The sequence below is a fragment of the Camelus bactrianus genome, chromosome 13 (assembly GCF_048773025.1).
Source record: "Camelus bactrianus isolate YW-2024 breed Bactrian camel chromosome 13, ASM4877302v1, whole genome shotgun sequence".
NCBI classification, from domain to species: domain Eukaryota; kingdom Metazoa; phylum Chordata; class Mammalia; order Artiodactyla; family Camelidae; genus Camelus; species Camelus bactrianus.
In genome coordinates this window covers 4,503,172-4,528,575 of record NC_133551.1, presented here as the reverse complement: position 1 = coordinate 4,528,575, position 25,404 = coordinate 4,503,172, and the positions used below count along the sequence as shown (strand labels likewise).

General features: G+C 43.6%; 1 long non-coding RNA gene across 2 annotated transcripts; it reads left to right on the top strand.

Moving 5' to 3' along the window:
- LOC141579669 (uncharacterized) lies at positions 1-25,404 on the top strand. 2 transcript variants are annotated; one of them, XR_012511529.1, is made up of 4 exons: positions 1-760; positions 22,546-22,731; positions 23,491-23,698; positions 25,208-25,404. It is a non-coding gene; the product is annotated as an uncharacterized LOC141579669 (long non-coding RNA). The 2 variants fall into 2 exon arrangements; XR_012511530.1 differs by lacking the exon at positions 1-760 and adding an exon at positions 19,935-20,061.

Below are 25,404 nucleotides of genomic sequence, written 5' to 3'. Positions count from 1 at the left end.
AGACCAAAAGCTGGGTAATGTGATCCGAGCTACGGTAGCCATTTGAAGACTCTGAGGACAAACTGTACCCCCGGATTTGCTTGAGCTTCCCTTGCCTTCTGGTTGGTACACACCAGGTCACCACAACCCAGATGGGCCTGCAGCCCACAGTACAGTATGTACCTCGATCTCCTCTCCCCTCTCGTCGGGGCCTGCAACATGAGCATCCCTGACTACGTGCAGTGTGCTGAGGACCACCAGACTTTCCCCATGGTGGTCGAACACGTGGGGATCATTTCAGAGGAGAATTTCTTTTGCATCTATAAGTGAATCACCTTGGTGAGTCAGATCAGTCCGTGCGGCTCCCAGTGGGCAATCTGTATCCACTACAGGCACCACTATGCGCCCAAGAATGGGTGGAGCGTCTTCCAGACCCACCGCAAGGTCTTGGGCCTTGTCATCATTACTGACTGCCTCTCGGCCAAGGTTTCGAGAAGCTCCACGTGCAGAGGAGCTGTATGGCACCACGCTCTATGACTCTCAGCTCTTTGACTTTCTGCTGCATGGGGAGGTGGCCGAGCAGCCGCGCACCGAAGTGGCCTTCAATTTACGAGGACTGCAGGGTGGTGGAGAAGAGGATCGAGGACTTCACTGAGTCACTCTTCATCTTGCCTAAGTCCAAGTGGCTGGACGGTGCATCCGACAATTTTGGGGACAAGATCCTCCTTCTCTGCATCCCATTTGAGAAGGAGGACATCATGGGACTGGACACAGAAAGCAGGTAAGTTTACCTGGAGGCCAGTCCACACTGGCTGTGTGCCGGGTTTCTTCCCTACATCCAGAAAGGGATCAGGAAGGAAGAGGACACTCTTGTAGCCAAGGGTGGAGGGAGGTGCAGCCCGCCGGTTTACAGACATTTAAAAGTGAATCCGCCTTTGTTTCAGAGAGATCCTTTTAGGGTTATTGTGGACACTTACTCCAGCTTTTCAGCCAGGACCCTGGTGGGACCCCTGGAGTTGCTGTCCAATAGAGTAGCCACAGCCACTGATGCTAGGAGAGCTGGGGAGGAGGCTGCTCTGAGCTGAGATTTGCTGTAGGTCAAATGCACATCAGACGCTGAGACTTGTCTAGTAAAAAGAATGTAAACTATCTTGTCACTTCCTATATTGATTACATGTCAAAATGATAGTATTTTACATACAGTAGGTTAAGATTTGTTCTTAAAATCAGTTTCTAGTACTTGTCTTTTTGTTTGTTGGTTTGTTTCTTTGTTTACCGTTTTAAATGTGGCAACTGGGAAACTTTCTTTACATGGCTCTCATTTCATTTGTTGGGCAGCCTGTCTTAAGACAGTCTCATCCCTTTGCTTGTAGATGAGATGCTGAATCCCGAGAGGCAGAACGAGGCACTGGTTGAGCTGGGGCTGGAGCCGGTGTCTCCTGCCTCCCAGGCCCAGCACCTGTTCGGCTCAGGCCCTCTCTTCCTGCCCGACAGGCAGCATGCCATGTTAGGACATCAGAATCACCGCCAGGGACCTCCGAATGAACTCCTTATGCAGGGAAAGGCTTATCACGGAGTATGGGAAAGAGCAGGGAGATGTTCATCCTCACTTTGTCCCTGTGATTAAGTCAATGGCCCCACTTTGTCTTGGAATTACAGACGAGCTCTTCTGTGCTGCCTACCCCCCCACCATTTGCTCTGTTTCCCCGTGTATCTATAGTGCTGTCCTTCGTGCAGAAGAGGGTGACATGCCTTTGCCGAGAGGTGGTCCCCCTTTGCTGGGGAGAGTGAGTGAAGCTGTGTGCCCATGGCCTATGGCCTCGGGCCTTGAGTCTGGAGAGTACTCATGGCGGTCTGACAGGTGACTGTCGGAGGACCTGGCACGGCTGCCGGGCCCACTGTGGAGGCAGTGCTCTGTGATTCTTGAAATTAACTAAGATCAGATTCTACTTTCTGGTTGTTGGGAAGTTGGAGGAGCAGATGCCAGAGGATTGATAAAAAGAATGTCCAGACCAGCCCTGTGAGTGATAGGGACAGGGGACCCAAGTCCCCCAAGTGTGTGAGGTGCCTAGCGGGCTCTGGATGAATTTTCTGTTCCTCCCGGTCATAACTCTATGGCTTAATGAAGGGGCAAGGCATGTCATGGACTGTACTTGTCCTCACAGGGCCCTGTGATCTTCATGCCCGCAGTCCCCTTCTGCTCCTTGGAGATGAGGTGTCAGGTTTAGGAGCCTGGGCACTGCTGAGGGCATAGCTGCCAGCACTGTGCTACACCGAGGCTGGCTCCGTTCACCTCACATGTCACCTCCTGCTGAGCCCAGAGGCTTCAGTCAAGGTAGGTGCATAGGTGCAACATACGCAGAGACCACCTTCTCCCCCTGGACAGATTGGTTGGTGAGCAGTGGAAGCCTAGAGCCCTGCCCCAGCCCCAGGCCAGTGCCGCCTCTTTTGTCATAGGAGGCACTGGTGACATTTTTGCTCAGCAACTGCTTGGCTCTGACTCTGCAGACCCACCAGAGAATGCCAACTTGTTTTTGCCTTTTGAAGTCTGCCCTTGGGATTTGGCGGAGTAGCTGGATGTGTGCTTAGCCCATAGTGGTTGACACTGTCACCATTGATTACCCAGAACCTTGTGTACCAGGCATGGCTCTCGGCATCAAAATACAGCAGCGCATTAAACCTCCCTCCTGGTGGGTCTGTCTGTTTTGTTACCATAAGGGCTCAGCCAGCATCTTTACGTCAGTCAGATAACGTGGCCAGTGAGCTCGGGTCAAGCACATTCTCCTCCAGTCACTTTTACTCAATTTTTGCTTTTACTATTCCACAGTCATTAATTTTTTCAACAATGCTTTGGTACAGGAACAGCCTAATTCTCTCCTGCTACTCTTGGTGGAAGTGAGTAAAACTGTCCAGCCTGAAATGCGACCACAATTTGTAGCTCAAAAGCTGCCTAGATGCATATAGGTGGAGTTTTGGTTAGGGGCGCTGACCACGTTGGGGTCCCCCGGCAGCGCCGCTCCCCTCAGGCCCCTGCCTTCCCTGGAGCACGAGGTGAGTGTGGGTCTCACCGTCACAGCATCCCTGGCCTCACACACTCACATAAATTCTTGTACATGCTGTCAAAATCATTTTTGTTCTTGTGTGTTTCTAATTTTCTCTTGTTCCTCTTTTCCTTTTTCTTTATTCTTTTTCTCTTGTACTGCCCAGTGAGCATGTTGTTGCGTCTGAAAATGTGGGCTGTGCACACCCTGCATTGGAAATAGCCAGATTGCCCTCCGTACTGTCTCCATCGCTTTAAAGAGCAAAAACTTAACAGCTGCCTTGATCCATGTATTATCCTAGTCATTTTTTATTTTCTAATTTTTTGGAAAATTTGCTTTGTTAGCACATCACCCACTGGTGTTTGATACCTGTTAAAATCCTTGCTTTGAGGAACCTGTTTGGTCCTCCTTATATTTGGTGACAAATGCGCCCTTATTAAATTTGTTTGATTGTTTTGAAGAAGTGAGATGCGAATTGATTTAGGCGGCTGCTGAGGGATTCTTTTCATGGAGTATTTAAACTTGTCAAGTCAAAGTCTGCAGCATCTTGCTCGATTCCTGCTTTTACACAAACGTGCTCTTCACGCGGTTCCTGGCTGTCACAGTGTGACGTGCGTGATGGCACTTCCTGGCCAGCGGTCACTGGTGAGAAAGTGACAGGCTCGTGGGTGTGCAGCTGCAGGGGACGCTGTTGGAGGAAGCAGTCACCGTTTAGTTATTTAATTTTTTTTTTTTTTTGCATTCAACATCCCTGTGCCATTTACTTTACTTTGCCTTCATAAAGTGGCTTAGGGGGGTCTAAAATCCATGCCACTCTTGTGTTCCCTTTACGAGGCTGGTATTTCTGAGTATCAGGAAAACATGGCCTTCTCCTAAGTAGCTGGCTCACCTGGATCTGGTTGACACAGGGACCGCTAAAGGGGACCGTAGCTTCCTCTCTTCTCCAGCCAGTGGGCATTCAGAGCCGGGTCTGAGCTTTGCCTCAGCAGCTGTGCAGGCCTCCCTGCCCCGGCCTTTACTTTTAACCCATGTTGGCATAAATAGCTGACTCCGTGTCTGTTGCAGCTGACGTCCACCACTGACGGCCGTGTCGTTACTTTGCGGTAGGGAGTCTGCAACACCCCAGCCAACCTTGAAGGAAGATGTTTTGGCCGACCTAGGACCTTGGATTCTCACCCCCATCATGGTTCATCTCACTCGGTGGAAGGGTTTGGCCACCACCATCATGCTGAACATGAGGCCTTGTTTCTCCTTTCATGCTCTGGTCCAAATGTGGACACTTCATTTATCACTGAATTTGTCTCGCTTGAGACAGGCCATAATATCTGAATGAGTCCATCACATTCTGGGTGGGGAACAGAACAGAAGTAAGTGTCACAATTAGATGGAGTCTAGGCTGTCCGGGTTGGCTAATGCTGGCTGGGATCTGTGATGGCCGGGCTGTGCCCTGGACACAGGCCTTTCCCGTGGCTCCCGAGAGCCCAGGGTTTGGAGTGAGAACAGCCTTGCCTGGGTTCCTCCATCCTCATCTGCTCACTGGCAAGTGTGTCTGCTAATTAGGAGCTCCCCCAGTCCTCGGGCCCTTCAAAGCTCAGACCACGGGAGAACCTTGAGTCCCTTCTCCTGGGCCTCCTTTGTGAGAATCCAGTGCCTTCTGAGGTGACCAGCGGCAGGAGATGCCTCCCTCTCCAGGGAGCACCCTACGGAGGACTGTTAGTCAGTGTACCATGCTGTGAACTTGGGGGGTTACGGCCATGGTCCCTGTAGAACCACATTTGAGATGGGCTTAGTGATGGAAATAATAGGACTGATTCCAGGGCAGGGATTAGGGGAGGGTACATTGGAAATTGAATGTGACTTCAAACACATAGTTGGGTGCTGGGGTTTTTACTAAAATGGGGAGTCTGGGAGGTACCTGCCAGGAATCGAATTCCAGAGTAAATGGTGAACATGAGGCATTTTTAAGATGCCATTTGTCATCCAAGTTAAGACTTCAAAGAGGCACTCGTGTCTATGAGATTGTGGCTCAGGTGAAGGAGCCGGACTATAGATACACGTTGGGAGTCGTCATTCTTAGCTGGTGTTCATAGCCTTCCATGTGAATTAGATCATCTCGAGAGCTGCAGACTGAGGCTGAGGGGGGGCAGGGCCCTGCCTGGGTTGGAGGAAAGCCCAGACCATGCAGCTTTGGTGTGTCAGTCAGCGGCATTTGCGATTTTCAGCCTAATGCCATTTATCTTTAAGGGGCCGGGGGCTGTGCAGGGCCAGCCAGGAAGAAATCTGAAGGGAGGGTCGTGGCCACGTGTGTGTCTTGGGAAGATGCAGAGTCTGCAGGGTCCGGGAGGGTAGACTTCTTAGAAGCTGGAGCTGGAGTGAGGAGTGGGCAGAAGGTAGTCACACTCACCTGTGAGGGAGGGGGGAGTCCTTGGGAGCCCCACCCTACCAGACTCGCTTTCCCATGAACAGAAGGCAATCATACAGAGTATCTGAGGTGAGAAGGGATGGGTGCTGGGAGGGGAGCCAACCTGGAGAATGGTGCTTGGAAAGATCTGGAATAGTCTCTCTGGAAAATAGAGTTAAAAATACCCAGAATCTTAAGAACGTTGATAGTGACTGGGGAGGAGGCAGTTTTTCTGGCCTCCTAAGGGTAAGTCATGTATCCAGGGATACACAGAAGAATCGGGCATTCTGTTCCGTGGTCTTGATCCTTACCGGGGGAACAGTGCAAGTTTAAAGGGGGAGAAGGGCAGTGGAGGGAAACTAGCCAGGCCCCGTGTCAGGTACCAGTCGGCCGCCCTACTTGCGTGTTGAATTCACATCCATGCCTCCCAGGTGGGCGGTGGCAGCCCCCTTTTGCAGATCGGGAAGCCTTCTCAGAGGGTTAAGGAATTGGTCCGTTTAGTGGCTAGTAAATGCTGTAGCAGAATTCAAGCAAGGCATTGTCAGACTTCAAGGGCATGTTTTCTCTACTAATTCCGGTACCTCCCTGTTGAACCTGGAATGGTGAATTGGGTCAGTTTTGGAGCCTTTCAGAAAAAGTACGATTTAAGTGCCTCAGGACTGTTTCACAAAGCTCAGCGTTCTTTGATTTTTCTGAAGCACCGCAGTGCTTTTCGCCCCACAGTTGTTAGGTTTTACTCCATTCTCGATGACGTGGTTGCAAATCACGTACAGGTGCAAAACCAGACTTAGCAGCTTCTGAAGGGAAACTCTCCAGTTCTCCCTTGATCGGCTTTCTTCCACGGGATGTAACTGTGCTGCAGCGTAGGCCTGAGTTTTACTTATGGAGTGAGGGTTTAATATCCAAAGTTAGCATAAAATGGTCAGATGAAGAAAATCGACTTTGACAATTTATTTTTGGGTTTCATTAGACAAGATATATTATCAATTAATGACCCATATAGCAAATGAAATTGACTACAGAACATTGCATTTCTTACTTTCTATTTAGAGTTCTCTTACAGAATATGGTTGCCTGCTTTGGAACATCCTCTCCACCACCACGGCACCTATCAGTGTGTTGGTGTGATTGCATTTACGCAGTGAATGTAATCTGGTCTTCCTCAGCCCCAAACACTCCAGTGAAGAATCACGGGCTGTAGCCATCTCTTGGTCACGCAAATTCTTCTAAAATTATATGATGCCAGAAAAGAAGGAAGAGAGAGAGAGAGATTGCCTTTATCAAAGTTCCTTTCAATTCTAACTGCAAACTGTTGTTAAGCAGCTCTGGTTTCCTTTGGATATGAATATATACATTTCTTTGCATGTAATCTGGGTTTTGGACTAGAAAACCAAGTTCTTGCTGTCCACAAGCCACAAAAACAGTAGCCAAATTGCACACGTGTGAAATTGTTTATACTTTTTCCTGAGAAAGTATCCTTGAATTTGGGACTTGGGCTGTGATTTTTGCTTTTTGCTTCCCCCACCCCTCTTGTAATCTCTCACTCCTTCCCATGTGGCCCCCAAGAGTTCGTGGTCTCAAAGGAGCGGGCAAACACCCAGTTGGTCACCATGTACTGCTGCTATAGATGAAGCCCAACCAAGACCTAAAGGACATTATCAGAGAGGACTTCCTGGAAGAAATGGACTCTACATTCATTTGTGAGGACAGAGTGTCAGCCAGGAGAAGTAGTCAAGAATGTGGCTCAGGTGGCAGGTGCAGCCCGGGCAGATGCCTGGAGGCTTTTGGCGTGGGGAAACGGGGAGAGTGCCCTGTGTGGTCCAGGGTGGAAGGTGCCCCTGCTGGTGAGGACACTGGAGAGAGTCCGGGATGGAGGTCTTTGGAAGAGCTTGGGTTTTACTAGAACTGACACAGTAGTCAGTGAAGGGTGTCATCAGAAAGTGACCCTCAGGAAAGGTAATTCTGGTTTTTCTTCTGATATTCTACAGACACAAGGGTCGGGACGGGCGAGAGTAGGTATGTCTGTCCCTTTGAGACCCACCCCGTCATTCATTTATTCATAACAAGTGCACTTCTGTGTGTCTAGGGGAGAGAGGGTGGAGCCACATTAGTAAGCAAAATGTATTTGCTTCTTGTGAGCTTAGCATTGTCAGAAGTTGATTTAGCCTACAATGTTCTAGGAATAGAGGAACAAATTGTGGAATTTGGAAGGAGGGAAGGCTTCCTTGGGAAACAGTCAAAATGAGCCTGGAGACAAGTGGGAAGTAGGAGCAATTCAGGGGACCCCTGAGGTCACTGGGAACCTGTGTACTGAGGTGAGGCTGGGCAAGCAGTGTCTGGGGTGGGACTAGAATTCCACCAGGGAGCCTCTGAAGGGTATGAAGTGGGTGTGATGTAATCAAATTTGTGATTTGGGAAGACTGCTGTGGCTCTGTGTGTGTGTGTGTGTAGCAGGGAAGAGGGGAAGGGTGCCACCAACAGGGGGGTCATTAGAAGAACATTCACAGTCTGGGAGAGAGGCGTCGGGACTGCTTGGGGATGGCAGGGGCAGTGTGGATGCCGGATTTCCTTATGGGAAGGGCTTGTTAGCAGGGCGACCCTAGAGGCGACTTTTGGCTGGAAGAAAACAGATGGAGGCTGCCAGGTGGACTTTCCTCTTCTCTCCTTCCCTGCCTTGTGTGATGATCTTAGCTCAGCCAACTTTTGGAAAAGAAGAGCTAAGTTCCAGGGTAGCCCAGGAATTTGTTGAGCTCGTTCGAGTGAGATCTGATAGGATTTTGGTTTGTGTTCAGATCTGCATGTTCACTTAGCTAGAAACGTCCCGTCATTTCGATTTCTATAGGGGTTTTTATTCTTGATAAAGATTGCTTTCTTGGTGAGAGGAAATTTAATACAGCTGTTGGCTTTCTCAAAAAAAATCATATCTTTTAAGAACTTTAATATTCAAAACAATAGGAATATATTAAATTGTTAAAGTAAGTCTTTGGTGCAGTGTCTTTGCTTTCTGAGCTAGTGTGGAGTTAGAGCCTTTGCATTACTTAAGAGCACATACTTGTCAGTATTTAAAGAGCTGTTAGTGAGCTCCCCAGGCCCCACCTCTCAAAACATCATTAAAGTTTGCTCTGAAATAGTGAGGTCATAAAGGTCTTATTTGCAGAAACGAAACAGTTGGTTTATAATAGGCAGCATAGCTCCCTTTATAAAATAATAATAGGTTCAAAATTAAGAAAGTGGAGGATAATTGATTTTTTTTTAAAGCTGAAACATAAACTTTCTTGTGCTAATGTTGCAACTGGAAATTTTGAAAAGAAAAATCCTACTGTAATATCATCTACGTGGAATACATATATGACTTTCACTTTTGAAAAGTAACTGCGCGGTGGTTTTTGAAGTCAGGAGCATTCCAACTCAGATACTGGCAGTGATGGTTGCTGGTTTTTAATGGAAGGGACTAAATTTGCCTTCTTAGCATTTTTTTTTTTTTTTTTGGAGTGAAAAGGTTGAGTAGTGCTTTGCCAGCATGATTTTGGGGCAATTTGAGGGCAGATGTCGTGTACCAGCAGTGAGATATTTCCATGCATTTTATTTTCCGGACATCACCAGGGCACATGTGGGGTTTGTGCCTGCAGGCTGGAATGCTGCTGGACTCCCTGATCCATCACCGTTATGTCCTGGAGCTGCTCCGGTCAGTGAATGATTTTCTGTGGCTTGGAGGTAATGTGGTCTGAGGCAGATGATCAGATGTGCAGTTAAAGTACTATTACTTGAAATAAGAGTAACCTAGAAACATGGCTCTAACAATACAGGATGAGGGAGAATTGGCTGAGCTGCTTGCAGTGGGGAGTCTTCTAAGGTGACTCCCTCACCGTGATTCTTGCCAGTATCCGCCCCAGCCCTGCACGGTAGTCCTGCCGAAGCAAGCATGCTCTTTGCTCAGAAACGCACTGAATTTCCTTGTGCCTCTGTTTGTTGGCTTGTTTTTTGAAAGCACGTCTTGCCCTTTGCTTAAATGCCATTCATGGTAGTCACTTCTTACACTCATTCTACTGGAATTCGTCCATAAATAGCTGCTGAATGGAAGAACAGAATGTAGTATCTCCATGTAGTGGAACATTATTCACATGTAAGGGTGAATAAAAAAGAAAAAACAAATAAAGAGGAAAATGAAAAAGGCTACCAGTTCTGGGAACTCATCCCTGGCTGTTCAACCCGCACTTTTTCCTTTGAAACCAAATCACTTATGCTCCACCGTACTTTTTTTGATAGTACTTACTACCTTCTAATAAACTTTAACGTTTTCAAAAAAAAGAGAGAGAGAGATGCTGATACCACTTCAAAATGGACAAGCCTTGAAAACAGCATTTTAAGTGAAAGGAAGCAGACACAAACGGCCACATATTGTTGATTTCAGTGATCTGAAATGCCCAGAAAAGGCACATGCAGAGGCAGAGAGCAGGGGATGGTTGAAAGGGGCTGGGTGGAGGGGGATTAGGGAGTGACTGTTAGTGACAGGAGGTTTCTTCTGGGGTGATGAAGTGTTCAGGAAATAGATGGTGGTGAGGGCTGCACAACTGTGAGTGTGCAGAAGACTGCTGAGCTCTGTCTCTGGGAGTGCCTGTTGTTGGGGCGGCTTTATTTTGTTCTCATCGTGCAATGAGAAGACTCATCTGCTGCTGTGGCCGTTCTACTCCCGTGAGTGGTGAGTGTCAGAGACTTTGTAGAGTCATGTTTCTTTTTTTTTTTTTGACCCTTGCTGAGTGTAGGCAAAAAAGGTTTAAGCCTGAGAAAGTGCTCCATCTGCAGAAATGTCTTTTAGTTTGGCATGGTGTAAAAATCTTGAGAGCTTTTAAATCATTGAGGACAGCCTGTGGGGGGAAACAGCCCGTGAATCCTGGGTAAGTCCCGGAAGAGCTGCGCTTCCCTCCCTGACACGGGTGGGGATTTCACCCCCGTTCAGGCAGTGAAGTGCCCAGACCCGAGAGCGGAGTTGACAGTCGTGAATATTTACGTGAATCCACTACTTCATCTTGGATATTAATTTCAAGCTGAGTCAGTTTGTGGCGGCAGCCTCATCCTACATCAGGAATTTATAGTATCTGCTCTTTGAGGTGAAGACCTGACAGACTTGACTATTTAACAGTCTCCCTTGAATTGATATGTCAGATTCCTTTGTCAAAAGCAAAACAGCAGAAATACAGACGTCCTTTAATGCCAATGTGACCTGGAACGGGTTTAGTCTCTGTGCCTCAGTGGCCTTATCTGCGGGTGGGGATGATGATAACAGTGCTTCCCTCAGAGGGGCTGGTGAGGGGAGAGTTAGAAGCACACATGGAGGACTTATACGAGATGCTCATGAATGACCGAATTTAGTGCTCTCAGCCTGGTCAGGACTCAGGAGCAGAGATGTCAGAACAGAGCAGTCCTAGCGGGAGCTCGATCCGTGTTGGCAGGTGTTACAATCAGTAACACCTCTGTGGGTTATCAGGTAGTTTTAAGACTTGGTAATATGAATTCATGAATAATGTTAGAAGACTAGACATCTCAGATCCTGTTTACATAGTTCTCAAGATTTCCTCTGAGAAATGGATGTTTTCTCCCCATCTTAAATCTGAGATGAGTCTCTAAAAAATTCTGTATTCCTCCATCTTTTTGCTTTAATTCTCCATTTCTTAAAAAAGAAAGTTTTTAAATGGAGTTTATGGGGACTGAACTGAGGGCCTCATGCATGCTAAGCACATACTCTCCCAAATGAGGTATAATCTCCCAAATGATTTTTTTTTTTAATTTACTTTCTTAGTATTCAGAGGTTAGAGGCCTCTAATTCTTTTTCTGGAGACTTGTCCATGAACCTGTAAATCTATTATTAATGGACAAAACTTTGTTTTTTAAAAAATTAATAGAATATTCTGCAATCCATCCAAAAGGAAATGCTCATTGGCTTAAAATGTTTCTCCTTTAAGGTGATTTCTCCTTTTTGGTCTAGCTCAATTTATTAACAGACATCCTTATCATCATAATGACCAAACTCGCTCTGAGTGGACACATACCTAAGGCTAAAATGCTTTCCTCATGTTTTACTTCATAGCAGGTGTTTGACGGTAGGTATCAGTGTCTCCTTTTTTGCAGCTGAGGGATTGATAGATGGAGCAGCTTGTCCCAAATCACACGCAGCTGGCGGTGGCTAGCTCGGTGCTGGAACCCAGGCTGCACAGGATGCATTCTTAATTGCTCCTCTAATCAGCCTCCCATTGAGTGGTTACCCGAACTGCTGTGACTCGATAAATGGCCGATTTAAGTGATCTCAGCCTTATGAGGCCTTCAAAGGAGAGACACCAGTGAGAATGTGAGACAGAGTGGCATAAATTAAATTTGTACATTTTCACAAATGTTTAATTCTCAGGTAATTACTTAAAAACTTAATTTTTTTATTTTAGTGGTCTGTTAGCACAAAAAACAAAACATTAAAAACAATTACAGTGCCAAAGAGAAGTGGGCTTTGAAAGTCCAACCACTGTTAATGATGTTATTTGTTTTTCTCTAGTGGCCCTTATTGACAGAAATACTTACAAAGACTGAATTGGTTTTATGTAGTCTTAATATGGAAGAAAAAATTGTCAGTGAATATTGTAAGTAAAATCTTTACTCTTTTCTTTCCTGATGGTGAATATGTAAGTTGTTTTCATGGCTTAAGTACATTTCCTCATTTGTGAAATTTGAGTAATATCGTTTAACTTGTCTGACTGTGAGAGTTAGACGCCTTGTATACAAAGAACCCAAGAGGTGCTTAATAAAAATGTGCTGTCAGAATGACAGATATTTTAGAAGGATCAACTCTGAATACTAAAGAGTGTCGCTTATTTCTGATGCATATTCAATATTTATAATACTTATATATATGATATATTTGAATATGGTTTAAAGTAACAAGGATTCTTTTTTTTTTTAGTGTAGTATGAAGTTTTAATGAAATCTGTATCATACTAGTGAGACAGGGACTAGTTAAATTGCCTTAATCAGACGACCTTGAATATTATTTACACAGAATATGTATTGTTACAACTCAGAATTCATGTTGCCGTGTAACCATCCACACAGACATTTAAATTCGTGGGATTCTGACCAGATTCATTAAGTTTAGTAAAATCCACATTGATCATTTTCAGGGAATAAGCTTCTCTCTTTTGTGATTAAGCAAAATTTTGATTTTTTTTTCTGCACTCTTAACAGGTTTAAAATATCAAAACATTGATTTAACAAGTCACTTTTTTAATAGAATAAATCTCATGCTGTTTTATTATGTAAATAAATGTTTTTGTATTTCATCAAACTTGTATGATATCCTGGCTCTTTGAGAATTATTTTGCAAGATACTTAGATAACCTACTGTTGGAAAAATACAAACGTGACTTTTATGAATATAGGCCTAGTACAGATCTGTTGGTTTATGCTACAGTGCAAGACATGAGGCCTGGGAGAGCTTTGCTGCCGATTGCAGGACAGAACCCATGTCTCAGTTTCCCCTCCTGTAAAATGAAGTGGCTGGACTGGAATCTTTCCTCTTCTAAGATGAGTTTCCATGAACCTATGTCTTTTGTTTATATTCAGGAGTATTAGCAATATCAGATTAAATACTGAATACCCTTCCTTTCCCCCGAAGCAAAGTGCAGTATGTGCTACATAAGCTTTTAGTTATCTGATTCTCTTTTCTGATCCTACAGGCAATTTTTGTGTTGCATCTTTCCCGGCATCCTGGAAGGTCATTTTAGCCATAGGTGGCGCTGTTGCACCTTCTAACAGTCTTAATATTCCTTTAGCAAAAGAAGGCTTAACAAATGTTATTTTGTTTTGATTCCGTTGCTTAGTGCTTCAGAATAGCACAATGTCCATTATGTCTGTCTACCTGGAAAAATTATTCTGCTTATGTCTTAGACTTATTCTGTCATCTCGCTGTGAACATTTCAGACTTGCTGTGCAAACAATGGCAAAATCGGTCTTTTCTTCCAGTGTTAGAAGTCAGTGAGCCGGGATTTTATAAAACAGCTAGAAGCGGCCTCTGGAGCACTTTAAAGCTGAAAAGTGTACTGGGTTCCCTGAGTATTGACCCCGCTGCTGTGTGTTAATTGGTGGTAGGAGATTTGGTACATATACGAAGGGGTGTAGATTTTTGACTTGGGTTTGCGTGCACGTGCTGCCACTGAGCCACGTGAGCCTGAGTCAGTTTGCTCTGAGTTTTTCCCTCGTCTGTGAGATGGGGACATTCATATCTGCTTTGTAGAATTGTGAGAATTAGAAATTATGTAAAGTGTTTACCACAGTCGGTATGTCAAGAGGGCTCATAAACTTTAGCTGCTTTTTTGTGTGAAGCCATCATTTGAGAGTCTTTGGCAATTACTAAGAAACAGGAAAATAAGAAAAGCTGGTTTTATGATGAAAGATATTTGAGGAGGTTCCTTAGTTCCTATACCCATAATTAAGCATCAGCAGAGTCAGAACTGTTACACAGTCGCCCTGAACCAATGTTAAGCCACAGAATTCTTTGTTACTTCATATATTTTGGGGCTTAAAGGGATCCGATACTTATACACATGTTGTCTCCAGCAGCCAACTGAGAGATGATACAAAAGATTAGGCAGGCAATAAATGTCTTCTTTGTTACTGATGAAGCCACGTTCTCCATGAACTTCAGGGCTGTGAGAAAATGCGTGTCATGATACTGTGTCCCATGTAGCTCTGTGACACAGCGAGCCTTCCCTTGAGAGGACCTGCCCGTTCATGCACAAGGCTGTCCTTCCATGGAGCCGAGCATCCCAAGTGCTTCCCGATGGTGATCAACACTGGAGGGAAAGGAAGGGTTTCAAATGCCCTGCTTGTCTCCCCGGACTCACACCTCACTCTGTTAGTGTGAGGAGGGCTAGCTGTGGGCCAGGGGCCAGGGGTGTGAATGGAGAAGCACTCTCCATGGCCCAGAGGAGTGGTTAGGAGGCATTCCCTCCCTCGGTTTAAACAGGTGGTGGGATGGAAGAGAAGGGTCCTCCCCAAGAGTTTATAAAAGGAGAAATAAGGATTTTCTTTGGGACTTAGACTAGCCAGGAAACACATAAGATGATTAGAAGGGAGACTTGTAAATCACTTTGATATTAAGTTGACATTTGTTGAACACCCAAAATGTGCTACATTCTTTTCTGAGAGTTTTACAGAAATGAATCCTTCAATCTTCTCAACAAGCGAGTAAGGAAGTTTTGATTGTTATCCCACTTTTACAGTGTGGAAATTGAGGCACACAGAGGGTAAGTTGGCCAAAATCACAGAACTAGTAAGTGGCAGAGCTGGTATTTAAACCCTGGCTGACTGGTTTGAGGCTCCCAGAGATGGGCTTTGGGTGTTTAGCGTTATCTGCATCCCTGAATCTTTGTACCTCTGTGCATATGTTAGCCCAGAAAGGACAGGGAAAGGAGAGTTACACAGATGCTCATAGTCATGTCTTGGCCACTGTCCACAGAGAGTGCATCATGATTGGCGTTATTTGTTTTCCAGGCAGTAGATCAGTTCTTATAACAGAAATTTAGTCCATTGATTTAATCTAGAAACCCTTCCTGCTCTGTTTCTGTCCATGCTTGCCATGTGACTGCCTCCCCATGATTAGGCCATTGAGAAAATGTACTCATGGTTGAATTCTGATATTTCAGTCTGGTTCATAGTTTCACGTCTTCTGTTACATTAATAAGTTAAGTTTCTGGTTTTCTTTCATCAGTGTGTCATGAGTTTGGTTAATGTGAAACAAGTCCATGGGAGCCCAGGGGTGATGACGGTATAATTTCTGAGCACGTTGTGGCACTTCTACCCGTGCAGACCTGGCGGGAATATGTCCGCCTTCCTCACTGATTTCCCCCAACAGCAGGGTCCTCTCCCACCTCCGCATGTGAGGCTGGGAGCTCTCTGAGTAGGCCAGTCAGAGGCCAAGTCCACCAATCAGAAAATGATGAAGTACCTGGAAGTGGTTTTAATAGAAGAAAAGGGTTTCCAGGTAGTCCGATGGGCTGTTCGAGTCCGTTTGGTGAAAAGCTGTCCAGTGTCTGTGGTTGAGGTGCTTCTTTGCTGTTGAAAAGCCTGGATTAGATGAAGGGATTTTAAAAAGCAGAAAGGAGTGATTTCAGGTGGTACGTCCAAACCGGTGAGAAGTGATGGATGACCACCTGTGTGAGGCATAGACAGGGTCTTACAAACTTCGTAAAATAACTTTAAAAGCTCTTCCATCTGAGTGCATTTCATATGGGGTCCAGTTCATCACTGGTCACCCTGAGAGGGCAAATAATTGATGATGGCAGAAAGGACACGGAGGCATCAAATAGGTCTCAGTCATTTTCCCTTTTTAAAGGATGTGGCAAAGTGTAATATATTTGAGCTGGTTTTTCACTGAACAATTTTTAGTGTTTTCTGGGACTCCCCAATGCCCCAAGGTTCCATGCAGCTGGGTGTCCCCTCAGAGCAGGTCTGTCAGTGCTTGCCCTGGGTTGACGTGGTGGCAAGGGGAGCAGGACGGTCAGAGTCCCCGGATCTTCCGAGCTCCGTCTCCTCATCCTCAGTGCCGGGTTTCTCATCCGTGTCTACTTAGGGTTGTTGAGAATCACACGTAATGGTTCAGGTGTGATTTGTGATTGTCTCTGTGATTGGCATATAGTCAATATTTGAAAGAAACACTTGTGTTTTTAGTATAATTGTAGCACATAAATTGCAGTGCTTTTTAGTCTGCTTTTTTTTTATAACTTTATTCTTATTTTTAAATATGCACTTATTTTTATTTATTTTTTTGGAGGTACTGGGGACTGAATCCAGGACATTGTTCATGCTAAGCAGGTGCTCTACAACTGAGTAATACACACCCTCCTTGTCTGCACTTGAAAATAAATATTTCAATACACAAAATAGCTCTTAAACACCATCATGGGACCTAGTCTCTGTATAGAGAGTTGAACACGTATGCTTTTTCAATAAGAATAAATGTTGTTGAGACATACATTTCTGAATCTGTTAATGTGCTTAAAAACGATCATAGGTAGTGATAAACACGAATCTTTGATCCAGTACAGTCTGTTTTGCCATCAAATGAAATTACATTCTACAGAGAAAGCTAATTGGATCTCTTTGATATTTGGATGGTTTAGCAGATGATCAAGGCTTTCATAAGCTGACAGATTTGTATTTTAAACTAACTACAAAGTTATCTTCTAGAAGTTGGAATTCCTAAACTTGTGAAGTGCCCAGTAATCCAGGGGGTATGTGTCTGTGTCTGTGTGAATGTTTGTGTGTGTGATTTCAGGAATCTAGAAATAAGTTCCATATGGACTTCTGATACCTTTCTCCTACAGTTCAAGGTATAGGCATATATTTACACAAATAAATTGATATTCTTTTGTCATTTTGCATATTGGTGGGAATAAGAGGTTGTCATACTTGTTTCAGAAGGGTTGGGGAGCATGAGCTCAGAAAACGGGAGGAGAAAGAGGCCGGGAGGCACTTCACAATTTGTGCAGGATATGAGAAACAGTAGCTTTTTTTTCTCTTTTCTTCTAAAGCAAACTGGCACTGAATTGTAACCTACTATTACCCAGAATTGCTTTTCTGATCAGATACAAGTGCCTCAGATTTTTCAAGGCAACATGAATGATGAAATGTGTTTTAGCAGTTATCATTAAATGTAGTTTTATTTTTCAAGTAAAAGGCTATAATCTGTTCTTCCAGCGGTACATGAAGTCCTCATCGATCTATGTACATGATCTATGTGCTTAGTTTCTTTGTTTTTTTTTTTTTTTTAAGTGCTTGTTTCATTGTGGTGTGAATGAATGTTTAAAATTTCTGGATTTTGATCTTTAGAACATGCTGATTTATCAGAGCTGTTAAAAACCTGATTGTTCTTTGGTCCTTGTTTGTTGGGGCACCCTATTGATTTCTGTTGTCTGTTAAAGCAGGAAATGCTTCCTCTAGCCTGCAGATCATAAAGTGAATGGTTTGCAGTGTGCCTTTAAAATTATTTGAATACATTGAGCATGTTTGTCCAGTGAATTCTGAATTAACTCATTCTGTTGACTTTGCTTTGGTTCTGTGGCTTTTGCTCCTCTCCACAAGAATTTGAATTCTCTGTTGCATTTTGTATACGTGTTCTTAACAGGGGAAGAAATTTTGCATTTTTTACAGAGGTGGCTTTTCCTATCCCCTCTGAATGCCTTCTATAATTGATACAATAGTAACCTGTTATTGAAGTGCATAATTCTTTCATAAACTATTTTTTGGCATATTCAGAAACAATGACAAAGAATGATAATAAAAAATATGAAAACCTTCCTTCCTTTGAAGAATAGAAATCAGGTGGTCAGGCTCACGCATGCTTTGTGCCTGACACACTTACTCTCATGTCATTGTGTATCATGATTCGGAGATGGAGTTGCTCCAGGTTTATAGATTTTTGTTTTAACATTTGTGTTGAATTCTTTCTCCAGGCTGATGTTTCCTGTTGGTTTTGTGGAAAGAGTAGAAGGGAAACAAATCCTTTGTTTTGTTTTCAGGAGGCCTGAGTTGATGAGAAAAGGGTTGAGGGTGGGCTGAGGAAAACAGTGACACTCCCTCTCCTCCCGGCTGAAATTGATAAACAAAGAAATCAATTAAGTGTATCGGTATTTGACCAATAGAAGTTAGAGAGCCCAAAATGGCTAGATATGCCCAATGGAAATTACTGAATTCACCTGCAGAATTATGTGCTTTACCAAGTAGAAGCAACTTAGAGCAATCAGAAAAATCAGTAATATGATGAGATATAAAAGGAATATTATACCTTTTATTTCTGAAACTTTTCTACGGTAAGTTGTGTAGAGCTAAAATTAAGTTTCAAGCACCAGGAGTTAAGAGTGTGGGTAGTTCTGTAGGATCGTTATTCACGGATGTACCTAGGCCCTGCTAGAGTGGCTGAAGATGGCAGGAAAAGACCCAGAGGCAGGATTTGTCATCCTAGGGTGTCCTCCATAATGGTTCCATGTGGGAGCCCATGATTGGTTTAACAAATTGTAACACACTCCAGCCGCCTGTGAACTTTAAGAAGAAAAATATATGCTTAAAAACTGCTTTACAAGCAAGTGCCTGTACATCCTCACTCCAGTCTCCTTGCATTAAAAAGCAGAGACAATGCTTTGCTTGCATAGTTGAGGTTTTAGATAGCACTCTGCTGGTTGCAAAGCAAGGACCGAGGCCCTCAGGTATAAACGCTGAGCTTGTGTGCTGTTAGATAGTCTATGATCCACAGAACAAGGACCTGGCTGGTCTGGTGGTCTGCTTTGTAATTCACATGTCTAAAAATGTATCTTGTTCCCCTCACCCCATTACTTCCCTAAAGATACACTAATCCTTTGTACTCATTGTGTATTCTACAATCTCTGCTTCATACTGTCTTTCCCGAAGTTCCTATTACTATCACACAACTGTTAATGAATTTTTCCTTTGATTATACACAATAAATAAGGGTGCAATTGAGAGGCTCGTGGAGTTGGCTCCCTACTCCCTCTCGATTTATTGACTTTTTCCACAGAGACTTGAATAATCATTCCATGTCGGTAAGACTTCTGCCAGCCAACCCACAGTTCCAGGTGAGAAGGATGCAGGTTTACCTCTCCTACCCGATGGAGACAGAGGAGAGAATTGAGATATGCTCCCCCATGGTCGCTTCCTGTCCCACGGCCACTGCAGTTCACCTGCAGCCTTCTGGCCTCTGCTCAGAGGGCCTCTGTCCCAGGACTGACTGCAGCCTTTTCTTCCCTTGTCAACATTTCCTGTGCCTTTCAGAAGTTGTTCTCTTCTCTGCAATTCAACCCTGGCAGATGTGATGGTGGTCAGCGTGCTGGTGGGCAGTCCTTTGGGGACTCCCAGGAGACATGCTGATTCTCCTGAGTCTCTCAATCGGGGTTACAGAACAGTCGAGCACCGAAGGAAGCCCATTCACGTGAGGTCAACAGAGCATTTTATCACTTTCATTTTATTTTTAAATTTTCAGTGGAGAAATTATTTTTAGCAAACTGTTCCAGATTTTCGGCCACCTGCTTTCCTCACCACCATTTCCTTGTTGGCTCTGGTGCTTGTTTTAAGAACCAGGTTTCTTCTCTGGTCATTTGTAGCAGCTGGGCTTGCCGAATCCTTGATCTGCATTTGAAGCAGAATGCTTCTTCCTGATGTGAAACTGATTTTCCTAATTCTGAATATTTCGTGTACACTCAGCAACTGTTTCAAGTGAAATGCTCTTGTCCAATTTTGGTTAACTCACATTTGCTGATCTCCTACTTTCATGCTGAGGGCAGTTTCTTCTTCCTCTAATAAAAGTTAGCAATTTGCATTTACTAGGGAAGGTACTGGCCCGAGGTGCTTTTTTTCTTACCAGTTTTAATACAATTCACCCATTTAAATATACAGTCGTTTTTACTCTATGCCCAGAATTGTGCATCCCATTTAATCTTAGAATATTTTCATTTCCCCAACAGGAAGCCCCGTATGCATAAGCAGTCATTCCCATCTTCCCCATCCTCCCCCAGCCCCAAGGAGCCACTCTTCTCTCTCTGTGGATTTGCCTGTGCTGGACATTTCATTTAAATCGAGTCACTTCATGTAAGTGGAACCGTCTATTTTGACTGACTTATTTCACACTGAGTAACGTTATCAAAGTTTGTCCACGTTATGGCCTGGGTCAGTACTCTATGCTTTGCTATTGTTGACTAATATTCCACTGTATGGCTGGGCCCCACTGTTTACCCATTCATCAGGTGATAGGCAATTGGGTTGTTTCTGCTTTTTGGCTGTGATGAGTAGTGTCGCCATGAATATTCCTGTAGGAGTTTTTATGTGGACATTTGTTTTCCGTTCTCTTACGTTTGTGCCCAGACAGCAGAGTTGCTGGGTCATTCAGAAACCAAATGTTCAACTCTCTGAGGACCTGCCAGGCTGTTTTCCAAAGTGGCCACGCTGTGTTACGTCCTCACCAGCAAGGGCTGCGCGCTCCGCTTCCTCTGTGTCCTTATTAGTGCTTGTTACCCTTTTTTTTATTATAAACTATTGTTGTGAGTGTGAAGCGGTTTCTCCTAGTGGGTTTGACTTGATTTCCCTTACAGCTAATGATATTGAACATCGTTTCATTGTGCTTATTGGCCATTTGTATATTTTCCTTGAAAAATACCATTTCAGATCCTTTATTCACCTTTTAATTGAGTTGCCTTTTTATTGTTGATTTGTAGTAGGTACTTGTTTTTTTTATAGATACAAATTCCTTATCAGATAAATGATTTGAAAAAAATTTCTTCTGTGTGTTGTTTTTTCACTTTCTGGATGGTGCCCTTTGAAACAAAGTTTTAAATTTTGATGAACTCCAATTTATCTCTGTTTTCTTTGTTCCTTGTGCTTTTGGGGTATTATTTAAAATCTGAGGTATTTTATTTAAAATTTTATATATAAAATAACTTAATTCGTAGGACCGTTCTAGGAGATGGGTGCGGTTGTTGTCCCCAGTGTATGGATAGAAGACTGAGATGCAGAAAATTTCTCTGAAATATCAGTTTCACAGCTACCCAGTGCTGTGGGAGTTCAGGCACTCATGATCGTCCCAAACATCTGTGATCCTCACCACCATGCTCCACTACTGCCTGGAATCGTTAATGAAAACGTCTTTCCTTTTTTGATTCCTTGTTTGTTTTCTCATTGGGGACCTCATCTCCTCATTTTCCTTTCGGATATCAGTGTAGATTTATTTTAGGTCTCATGTAGGCAGAAGCATTTCTATCAGTTAACTTCTTTATTACTCACTCTCCAGTGATGATTGTTGCTAGTTGACCTAATCAAGTCATGCTTAAGTCTTTCCTTCTCATGACACTAAAAACAGTCATGACTTACAGAATGCAAAAAGCAGAAAGTACTTGATTGATTTTATTTTGCTACCCAATCAAACCAATCAAATAAAAACCCGCTGTTGACACAGATTATAAGCCCTCCAGGTTAGGGTCACTGTCTTCCTTGTGTTTCATTTATTTGGTCACAGTGTCTGGATAGTGCCTTGCTGTTCAGCAGTTTTGTTAGGAAACGGTGCTCGTGAATCATTGTAAGGACAGAATTTTGACAACAGACTGTGTTGTTCATTTCACAAGGGAAAAGATAATATAGAAATACTGCTCAGATCTATTTGAAAATTAAGCTTGGAATTTTGAGAACAATTCAAGAAACCATACAAAGATTTTTCACTAATTTTAGATCTATCTTAAACACATTATGGTTACATAGCAGAGTAACTTATCAAGTAGATTTGTCAAGAGGAGTGTATTATTGATTTTTTGTTTTAGTTGAAATATTCTATCTGGGATAAAGTAATCAGTGCCTATAAATGAACAAATATGTTTGTATTTCTATGCAACATGGGAGCAGACTTCATATGTTTCAATATAATATATATGACTGTGTGTTTTAATCTGTCTGTCAGTGTTTTTATAGTTTTTCAGCAATGTTGTAACATTAGAATTCTAAGAAATTCACTCCCGATACTACTGCAGTTTGTACTGTGTATCCTGTCTTATGTATGGGATTCCACTGTCCCCTAAGTGAGGAATTTCCTCTCCTATTGTGTTAGAAGCAGATTTAAAGGAACTGTGATTTCTAGGCCTTTGCTCTCCATGTGTTTGCACTTGGGTGTCAATCACAATTTTCCCTTTCTTGAGTTTTCATTGTTCAATTAGAATTTTTGAAAATAACTATTAATATGTTTCAGTAGTCTCCCTAGAAACTTGATGTTTTTGTGCTTTTCAGTTTTCAATTTATGAAAATTGTAAATGCACACTTGTTTTTAAGTAGTCCTTTTTCACTAGATATTTGTTTACTTCTTTATAGTTAAAATAATTTTTTTCCTAATGAATGAATCACTGTGCATGTTTTACAAGATACCTTACTTTTTATTTTTCTTATTCTAACAGGTATATTCATTGTACAGAATTTTGAAAATAAGGATAAACCCAGTAATAACTTAAAAATGGCCTCTAATCTCACCTGGAGATACAGTTGTAAGGTTTGAAATTGAGAATTACAAGTCCTCTCATGTTTTTCTTCTTTTTCAAGTACGTTTTGGTTACTGAGTCCCTCGAATTCCCATATGAATAGTAGCAGCAGCTAGTCAGTTACTGCAGAGGAGCCCGCTGGGATTGTGATCGAGACCACGTTGAGTATACAGATCGCTCTGGGGAGCACTGCCATCCCAAGAGCGCTGTCATCTGATCCAGGAATGTGCGTGGTGTGTCTGTCCAGGTATTTAGGTCTTCTTTAATTTTTTTCAACAATGCGTAGAGTTTACATAGTATTATTTTACCTTATTTTTTTGCCTTTATACTGAGTACAATTGTGCAAGGTACTAGGATCAGAATTGTATTATAGCCCCGCCACTTGCTGCCACCATGGACTCTGCACTCTTGCTTTGCCCTGTGTAAAATCTTGCACAAAATAGGACCTAAGTAACTCTCTCTTGAATGAATGATTATATGATTGCTGGATGATGCTGAAGAGTCCTTGTGATGATGTCTTTTTCCCAGACTTTCCCCTCTTCTTAACTATGCCTTTTCTCTTCCTTTCCTCCAACCTGGGTTTCAGCCTGCCTGTGGCATTGATTTTCCCTGAGTGTGGACTCTTCCTTTCACTAGTTCACGATAATGTTTCATGCGGGCTATGAAAACTTGCTAGATGTCAAGAAATAGCAAATTCACTGCATGCTAGTATTTTTAGTCTGTGGTATTATATTATCCATTGAAATTAAATCAGGCTGACCCCCTGAGCCCTCCCCTGACCTCTTTTCTCCTTCCTACGGGTGATACTTCTCTGGTTGCTGTCTGTGCCCTTCCCCCAGACTTGGTTTTGGAGTTGAGTAAGTCACCATCAGTGGAGCTCTCTCTTTAAAGATGAAGAGAACATTTGCTCCTTCTCCCTGGTTGGGGACTGGATGAGATGTGTTAACAGATAAAGAATGGAGCCCCATCTCATTCTGACCCTCGCTCTTTCCGTTCCTTTCTCCAGGGGAAAAGAGTACAATTCAAAAATATAAAGATTGTGAGCTAATGAGATAGACAAGACAACCGAACATTTGTTAAATATCCTTTCATGCCGGAAACAAATGTATTATACACACAAAAAGCACACAAATCACGGTAGTACTGCGGTTACAAACGTGGGTCCGAGTTCGAGTCCTGCTCTGGAGTGACCAGTCCTGTGAGATGGAGAACTGGTAGGTCGGCTTAGCCTCTCCCGGACTTGTTTTCTGTCCTGCAGAGATGGGGCTCGCTAGGCGTCCCTCCCCCTTAGAGGTGCTGTGGGGTGTAAATGGCACGCGTAGGCAGCCCGAGCACAGCTGCTCATTCCTCGTAAGGGCAGGATAGCATCGCTTTTGCGGTGACAACTTTGTGACTGTCCCGTGTAGACTCTTAGTGCTCCGAAGGGATGCCTTGTGGTTTGGAGATGGGATTCTCACTTCTGTAAATACCCAAGGATTTTGTTATTGGGCCGTGCTGATTTGAATCTATTCTTTAGAAAGTACATATTGTAGATATATTTTTCAAGCATGCATGCTTTTTTCTTTTATTATTTATAGTTCTACCCTCTCATCTCTTGGTGTGACTTTTCATGGAATCCAGGAAACAGTCCTAAGCCACTTGCCTCTTCACACTTCTCCGTGGTGGTTTTCTTCCCTGACTAGAAGAGGGTTCTGCATAGGAAATTTTCTTTGTTCCCCTTTTCTTGGAGTCACTCTGTCTCCCCAACTCTCACCTGTCCATCTGTCCATTTATCTACCCACTGATTCTTCTGACTTATTCCAAAAAGCATTTCAGGCAGCTTACAGAAGAACAGATACCAAATAAACAGGTGAGGAAATGGGGCCAAGTTCAGACAGTGAGGCTAGGAGGCGAGCCTGTGTGAGAGTTGCAGGCGTGAGACACACGCCTCAGCCCTGTGACTTATAAGATCGACAGCAACAGTGTGCCTGAGGTTCCCAGCAGACACAGGGAAACAGGGTTTGTGGGAGATGCTCACTGGCTGTGAAATAAATAAGTGGCTTAGGAGATGCCCAGCCTTTCCAGCTACTAAGGCTTAGGAGAATATTTTGAGTTTCTTCCAAAATCAGAGTATTGCATCTTTTCTTTTTTCAGAGATCTATGTATAGTTTGTTACATTCTATACCTGGAAATTTCTCCAAAACTGCTTCCCACGTGAGTCCCATGGCTCGGGAATGGGGTGGTTCTGCTCATTGACGGGGGTTGGCCAGAAACAGAAAATGACAGCCTCAAAGGAGCCTGGGATTTGTCAGTTATGTTTTGTCAGTGCTGTAGATTTCAGAAAACGCTTTCACCGTTTCTCTCCATCTGAGGCGGCAGCGTGCTCTCTTACCAGCATCAGGAGCTCAGGGCCGCGGGATGGTGGGGGCTGACTGCACTGCTATCAAGACAGCTGTGCCAGTCACTGCAGGCGTGGTGATTTTACATAGTGCATTTCATGTTCTTTAATAGGTTTCAACAGGTAGTTAATTAACTGAGTTAATTAACATTTAAAAAATATGATGCTTTGTTGAAAAGACAGTTATAGGCAGAATATAAGTTGTGAACACTTTAAAAACGGTTTCATTACTGAAATTTTAGTAGGGAAGATTTAGTTTATCTTATTTACACCTCTCTTCAAAAGTAACAAAGAAACAAGACAGAAAAAGCAGAGGATGATTTCTGTTCTTCCTCTCGGCTTGCAGGTGCCCTCACCTCCAGTGGCATCCATCCAGACACCAGCACTGACACTGGCCGTGCTCAGAACTGCCTCAGCCCTGAAGACACAACTGACAAATAGAAGGGGGCCATGCCCTGTGACAGCAGGTGCTCTCACTTTGTGGGTCCTTATGTAACTGCGCAGTGTTATTCAGGATCGCCCGTTCTACACTGTGTGACGCTG